This window comes from Triturus cristatus, chromosome 12, assembly GCF_964204655.1.
Source record: "Triturus cristatus chromosome 12, aTriCri1.1, whole genome shotgun sequence".
NCBI lineage: Eukaryota > Metazoa > Chordata > Amphibia > Caudata > Salamandridae > Triturus > Triturus cristatus.
Genome location: NC_140595.1, coordinates 750,085,669 through 750,093,961, shown reverse-complemented (window position 1 = coordinate 750,093,961; position 8,293 = coordinate 750,085,669).

Here is an 8,293-nt window from a genome sequence, read left to right as displayed (position 1 = left end):
CCTGAGCAAGCAAAGCACAGGGCAGGAGCATTGGCCCATAACAGCGGAGCTGCGTGGGGATAGCAGGTCTCTGACCAGGAGGTCAGAGGTCTTGCTAAGATAAATGTTAATAGAGTAATCTTCTTTCATGTAGTTCAGAAACAATGCCTTTCATTTTGTTTCTTTTATTGTGTGCATGGATTTTTAGTCGCAGGTGGAGACATAGGCTTCTCCATCTCTGGTGTCAAATAAAACCCTTTTAATGTTGACTTGATCACTAACACTGCTACTAAAAATGTAATACCCATAATAATCTTGCATCTAGCTCTATTTAGAAAAAACATGTTTGTCTGTAGTCAGATCATTAAGACAAAGTATATCAGCAATATTTCTCAGTTCATTTTTTAGATTGTCTTAATGAAGCTTCTTGAGTTTTTCTTTTGCTGTTAGTTTTTTTTTAGCTTTATTTAAATCTATCTTCATATCGTCATCTCCAACTCTACTCCATCTTCTTGTAAATATGCTATCCCATCTCTTCTCATGCAGCCTAGAAAATCTTCTAAAAACAGAAAATATTATTGCTGGCTTTTTGCACTTTCACTTTTAACAATATCTCTCAAACTTTAGTTTCTTTTCAGAAATCTTAGTTTTTAGTGAAATGTCATGGGTGGTTGTGTGACCGAACTACACATGCATTTACCCTGTATGCTCATTCCACACGGTCTTAACCACACAAGTCCTAACCACTCATATGCCTTGCTTTTACAATGAAGTATACGCTGTTAAGGCATGTATGGCAAAGGCATATGCATGGTTAAGACTTATCAGGTAAATCTTGCCCCCTCGCCCCTGCCCTGAGACCTAAAACTACTTCCTTCCCTCCTGAAAACCAACCCCCTGACCGAAAAACGTTCCTGCCTCCCCAAGCCATAAAAACTACCCACCCTCTCCTAAGCCTTAACAACTACCTTCTTAGCCAAAGATAAGAATCTATAGACTATTATAAATGTTGCCAATAAGTGCTAAATTTCAGTTAACTTAGGGCCTATAACCAATGATATCCAACTGAGGTTTTCACTAATATACATTTCCAAGAATAGAAGATTACAGTGCTACACTTCAAAAGGAAGTAAAAGTCTCTGTGCGTACCTTGCAGTGATTCTACCTTCAGTGACTGATGGAGCAATATTTGTGTGGTTTTAATGCACCTGAAATAAAACCTGTACAGACACTCTGGCTTACTACCAGACACACCACCCACAGAACAAAGTGACCACCCCACATTCCAAAATTGGCAAGCAAAACTGTATTCTTTAGGGAACTTTGGATGTGTTCCTCGAGATTACTGGTATCAGGAAAACAGTGCCTAATAGGAGGGGCACAAGAACTGAACTCTACAGTCCAGGGCATGGCCTGAAGCCGGTGGAGTGAGCAGCACTGATCAGAGCTTGGCTTGGTCAGGCCCCATCTACTGCCATCCTGATCGCATAAACCACCGCAGGGGATACCAACTCCTTTGTGAGTGGCACTGCAAATTTAAGGGGAGATTGTGGGCACTGTCGGCTCCCTACCGCTGGGCAGTGGGGTGCCGCGAGGCCTTATTCCAAAATGGCAGTGGCCGAAAACAATGGAGCTGGGGGGAGGGCCGTGGTCGATTAAGGTCCATAACTGCTCTGGTGAGTGGGGTTTTTATTTGCTGTGTTGCCCTATAGATCCCTGGGCCTTGCAGATCCCCCATTGGCCCATGACCTCTGCTTACTGGGCCTAAGAGGGAATAGGCCCATCTCTGGCAGACTGCAGCGCGGCACGCCTGAAGCCCCAGAGAGCCTCCAAAATCATTGGAGCGATTGGAAGGGGAACCGCTGTCCCTGTTATTCCCCTGCAGAAGGTGTCCTTGGTGAGAGACCGCAGCAAATACCCTGTAAGGGGCTTGGTGGTGGGGAGCTGGCATGTGCCTGAGGTCCCAAGGACTAGTAGTCTGGCACAAAGCTGGGTATGGCTAGGTGGCCTGACTCCCATAATTGTCCCGGAGGTGATGTGAGGGGGCCTTGGGGCCCATGTGAAGTACCAGACTTATCAGCCCACAGAGTTGGCGGGCAGCCCGACCGCTGAGGAGACACGGGAGGCACTGCAGAGGTACCTCGATAGCCCCCCCGCTGCCCTGATTGTTCGGCCCATGGGATCGGGTGTTGGGAGCTTAAACATGATGCCCTAGAGAGTGCGGCCTGTGCACAGACTCAGATGCGCTGACTGTCCCCTTTGTGAAAGGGCAGCAGAGGTGTCAGATCTTGTCCCTGTGGGGCACCTGCCTGGGGCACCCTGTCCATGATCTGCCTGGCAGCCCAGGTGTGATATGCAAGATTGCGTTTGGCAGCGGTACGGAGCAAATTTCTTTCACCCCCCATGAGGTTTGGAGCTAGATCAACCAGCAGCAGTGGCGACCCCCAGCAAAATCGCACATGCCTGACCTGCTTGAGATGCAGGACCAGGACATGCAGCTCCCTGCCCACTCACAAGCTGAAGCACAACATGGAAAAAAGCACACAATGGCGGTAGTGGGATTGCTGGGTGGTGATGGAACAGGGCCCCCATCACTTTTACCCAGGTCTAGCAGAAGTCTGATGTTGTCAAGTACGATCAGCAAGGTGAACTTGGTACTATTGGAGGCTCTGAAGCCAGTCTGAGAGGGGTCCAATAGCTCATTTGTCTCAAGGTAGTCGATTAGTTGTCTATTGATCAATCTCTATAGTTTTTCAAGTTGGTGACCTCTATGCCAGTTTTTTTGCCAGGGGCGATACAATGGCTATTTTCCAAGAATCAGGGAACAGAGCGGTATCATTTGAGTGATTTAAAAATGTGTGTGATGTAGAGGCATAGGATTGGTATAAGCCGAGAAAATATAAAATGTTGGCAGGGATCGAGCAAAGAACCCGATTTGACCTCAGACATTGCTTTAGTGACTTGTTCTTCTGCGAAAGGGACCAAACTTCCTAGGTGAGAGTTGGTACTAGGATGATGTTCCAGGGTTTCCCAGTCAATGTCCTCAGGGAAGGGCTGTTTATTAAAGGTAGAGTAGATTTGAGTAATTTTGTTGGAGAAAAAGTTGCTAACTCTCTCGCGTGGTCTGCAGATGGGGTCAAAGTTTGTGACAAGCCCGCAGGTTTACATAGGTCTTTCACAATTGTAAATAATTATTTGTTAGAATTACTTTTGACTTCAATACTTTTCAGGAAGTACGCTTTCTTAGTTTGTTTAAGAGCTATGAGGTAATTCTTTAGTTCAGTTCTATAGGAAACTTTGTCATTCAGGTCTTTGGTGGATCTCCATTTATGTTCTAACAATGTGCATTTCCTTTTTTGGAGCCTAAGGTTGGATGAGTACCATCTTTTAGAAGGTGATTATCTTGTGGGTTTGTTAACAATCATCGGAGCACATAGGTCCTGTGTAAAAGTTATTGCAGAGTCTAAGGTATTGACCATTGTCTGGACTGGAGAAGACCATTGAAACAAAGCGGTTTTCTTTGCATTCGGGAAGGGGAGGTAAAATCACAGTTTGGGTACCCTGAAGACCAAGTACTGCAACAGGAGCACTGTAGGAGGGACCGAATCCTTTCTTGATTGTCCCTTTTCATAAACCAGATCATCAACTTTAGAAAGCCAGCCAGAAACAGGAATCAGTGCTGCTGCAACAGAAGCCTGAGTCAAAGACAAATGGGTTTTAGCCAGAATATCGCAACACTTTTGTAGATCCTGTAAGACAGCACAGTGGTTATCTACGTCAAAGGTTGTAGCAGCCACTACAACTTCTATACCATCAAGGCCAGGAACAAACATCTTGATGCCAAACAGCATTTCATATGGAGTCTGCCCACCCAGAGATCTTTGAGGGAGGTTATTGAGAGCACGTTGGATCCCATAAAGGTGAGTTAACCAGCCACGGCCCGCACATTATACCCTTGCTGTTAAAGATTGCTTTAAGTCACTGTTCATCCGCTCCACAACCGAATTGCTCGATGGCCTATATGGAGACGAGAAAATGCACCAGCATTCCCATCAAAATCACAGAATCGTGGTATGCCGTAGAGGCAAAAGCCAGACCCTGGTCTGAATGGAAAGTGCCAGAGGCATAAGTCCCACCAAAGACATGCAAATCTAGTATAACAGTGCATGAGTCAGTTGAGGGCAGTGTCTAGACACAAAAGAACCTTGTGCAAGAATCCACTGCAACGAAAGATATATTTGAAAGCATTATCAGACATAAGAGGACCACAATGAACAAGATAAATACAGTCAAACGGCTGATTGGAAACAAAATTATGAGTTTGAGGTGGACGCCAGCCAGTAGAACTCTTAATTTGCTGACACACATCGCAACAAAGAACATATCTCTGAGTCTTCTGGAATAAACTGTGCTACCAATAGCATTGCTTTAAAAGAGAAACAGTGTTAGACACTCCTGCATGTGCAGAAACTATACCTTCATAAGCAACCACTATAAAAGATTGTCTGCATTCAAGGTTGTGAATTAGACGATCACCAACCTTAGGAATGGACCAGGTGTTGTTCCATGCCGATGGGGTGGTTCTGAGGAATAGGACTTCTGTCTTCTCCGAGTTAAGCTTTAGGCAGATGTAGCTCATCCAGGCTGCGATGTCCTGCATTCCTTCCTGGAAGTTGCGTCTGGTGGCGGTGGGGTCCTTGGTGAGGGACAGGATGAGCTGGGTGTCGTCGGTGTGGGATACTATGCTGAGGATGTGTTGTCAGACGATGGCAGCGAGGGGCCCATGTAGATGTTGAAGAGGGTTGGGCTGAGCGATGACCCATGTGGGACCCCGCAGTTGATTTCAGTGGGTTCGGAGAGGAAGGGTAGCAGTCTATCCTTTGGCTTCTGCCGGTGAGGAATGATCTGATCCAGTCGAGGGTGGTTCCTTGTATGCCGGTGTCTTTTAGTCTGGCTACGAGTGTGCGATGGGAGATGGTGTTGAATGCTGCTGATAGGTCAAGTAGAATCCGGGCTACGGTGTGGCCTTGGTCGAGGAGGGTGCGGATGTCATCTGTGGGGGCGAGTAGGGCGGTCTCGATGCTGTGGTTGCTTCGGAATCCGGATTGAGACCGGCCGAGGATGACATTGTCTTTTGATGAACCTTGTCAGTTCTGCGTTGACGGTTTTCTCAGCGACTTTTGCCGCAATGGGGAGGAGTGAGATGGGCCGGGAGTTCTTGCGGTCGATGGGATCAGCTGAGGGCTTCTTGAGCAGGGGCATGACTTCGGCATATTTCCAGTCTTCATGGAAGGTGCTGGTCTTGAAGGTGATGTTGATGGTGCATTGTAGTTCAGGTGCGATGGCGGCTTTGTGGTAGATGTGTGGTGGCCAGCGGTTTGTGGGGGACCCTGAATGGATGCCTTCCATGGTTGAGGTAGTCTCTTCGGCCATGATCGGTGTCCAGGAGGAGATAGTGGGCTGCCTGGCGTAGCGGGAGGGTGGGCTGGGCGCGGAGTCGGGCTTTTGGTCATTGAAGTTGTCGTTGATTTTTTTGATCTTCAGGTGGAAGAAGGATCTGAGGTTTTCGCAGAGGTCCTGGGAGGGGGTGATGTCCGTGGCTTTGCTGCAGGGATTGGTGAATTCCTGGATGACGACGAAGAGTTCCTTGGAGTTGCTGGAGTTGGTGAGGATTTTGTTGTGGATGAAGGTCCTTTTGGTGGTTCTGATCCGTCATGGCGTCCTTGTAAGTGGTGTATTTTCCAGGTGTTTTGCTGTTTCTCCAATTCTTCTCCAGGCGTTTGCTGGTGCTTCTGGCTTCTTGGAGATCGGTCGTGAACCAGGTAGTTTTCCTGGTGCGCTGTTTGTAGGGGTTAAGTAGCGGGGCAAGCTTGTCTGCGCAGTTGGAGATCCAGGTGTGAATTTCCCTGGCTGCCAGGTTGGCACCGGTTGCAGCAGTGGGGGTGTCACGGATGAGGGTAGAGTTGAGTTGTTCATCGGTGACTCTGCTCCAGTTCCTTCGCAGGGGGCGCGGGGCTGGTTTGGGTGCCTTGAGTTTGTCGACAAGGAAGTGTACGCAGTGGTGGTTGGTCCATGGGAGTTGCATGGCATGGCTGAAGTGGATGCTGTTTCCTCCTGCGAAGATTGGGTCGAGGGTGTGTCCTGCCTTGTGGGTCGGTGCGGTGACAAGTTGTTTTAGTCCGATGTTGGTGAGGTTGTTACAGAGGGTGGTGGAGTTGGGATCGCTGGGGTTGTCGAGGTGGAAGTTCAGGTTTCTGATGAGTATGTAGTCCATGGTGGTAATGGCGTGGGGTGCGATGAGGTCGTGATGGTGTCAAGGAAGGGGGCATGGGGGCCGGGAGGTCTATAGGTGAGGGTGCCACGGAGTGTGGAGTTGGGGCTGGTTTGTACCTGGAAGTGCAGGTGCCCGGCCACGGGGAAGGTTTCGCTGGAGGTGGTGAGGCGGAGGGAGTTTTTGTACGCAATGGCAGGCCTCCTCCGGGATGGTTGGGGCAGTCCTTCCTCTGGATCTTGTATCCGTCCGGGATGGCAATGGCAATATCAGGAGCGAAGGAGGCGTTGATCCAGTTTTCCATGAAAAAGGCGACATCAGATAAGAGTGAGTCTAGGAGGTTCCAGATCTTCACGGCGTGTCTGTGCACGGAGCGCACATTGAGGAGGAGGCTAACGTGGAGAAACCCAGGGCATCGACAACGGAATCAATGCATCTTGGATCGGCTCTTTGTCTTCAGAAACCAGCATGTTGCCATTGTTGCATGGAGAAAATCAACTCATTTCCTTAACTGCATGACTGACCCTGAAGCATCACTTGGCTGCACCATGCATCTCGTTGTTTGCGACCAAGGATTAAAGTACTTTTGCTCAGTGGGCCCTGCATAGGTCCTGTAGCCAGCATGTGGTCCTTTATGACTGGCCTCAACGCTTGACTTTGTCCAGGTCCAGCGCAAACAATTAACTCTCTAGCCATAATTTGCTTCTAAGCACTATTTTTGCATCTAAGCTTTAAAATGTATATCTCAACTTCTACTTATTGATTTTTGTTGTTTTGGTCTTGTTTTATTTTATAAAATCATACTATTTTCCCCAAACTGGTGTGAACTCTTTGTGTTTGTTTCCACAGTTTTATTGTTGTTGTATTGCACTTGATCTTGTTTCATTTATTAAATTCAAATTTCTTTTTCTAACCTGGTGTGGGATTTTTTTGGGTGTTTCCTCTGTATTACTGTTTGTAGTGTTGCACAAATACTTTACACATTGCCTAATATGTTAAGCCTCACTGCTCTGTGCCAAGCTACCAGAGGGTGAGCACATGTTAATTTAAAGTGTGTATCTGACTTAGCCTGACTAGGATTGTGGTTTCTGTTTAGACAGGGTTCATACCTCTATCAATCAGAAACCCAATTTTTAACAATACCTATTTTTCACTCTTTATATTTTACCATATGATTTGCTCTATGCCCGGTTCACAATGAAAAGCCATTGCAAGGTGCAGCTCAGTTATTGTCTCCTGGTACCTCGAGTTCTTTGAGAAACCAACAGCCCCATATGTAATGGTATATTGATTTTCAAAACAGGCCATTGTGGCAAGAAGTCACTGAGGTCCAGTATTTATACTCAGTGGCACCTTTGAAGTTGGAGAAACATCTAAAGGCATACCTTTGAAGTACACAGATGTCCTGCCTTCCCAGCCCTGGCTCCTGACTCACTACAGGGGGTGTGTTGCCGTTTGTGTGGGGGCAGGATCTAGCATATTCAGTTGTGTGGCTGGGGCCCGCTACTCTCTCTCATCCTGCTACTTAAGGCCCATTCATTCACAATTAAATTTTCATTGTGTGTGTGGCTCTCCAGGAGAAAGCAAACACAAGGAGATAATGGACAGAGCGCTGAAACTTTTCCGACACTCCCCCCTGTCACATATCTTGGTTAAATCCATCATCATTCTTTAGCTCACATCACCAGCCCAGCTCAGACCCAGCCATATGCAAATCAGTCTTGACCCTGTTCCTCATGGGAACAGCCCAGCCCAAACTGCCAAGCCAGGTCTTCCCTGGACTGGAAACAAGCATCCTGGAGCCGATTTCAGGGAAACACCCCTCATCAGCCAGGTGAGCAAAGGGAGCCACATCTGGGCATACACTGCCAACTTAGGGTAAACACAGCAAACACAAGGAGATGATGGACGAAGCGCTGAAACCTTTCAGAGACTCACTCTCTGGCACAGATCTGCATTGAATCCATCATTATTCATTAGCCCACTTCGCCACCCCAGTTAAGGCCCTGCCATGTGCAAATCAGTCTTGACCCCGCTCCGCAT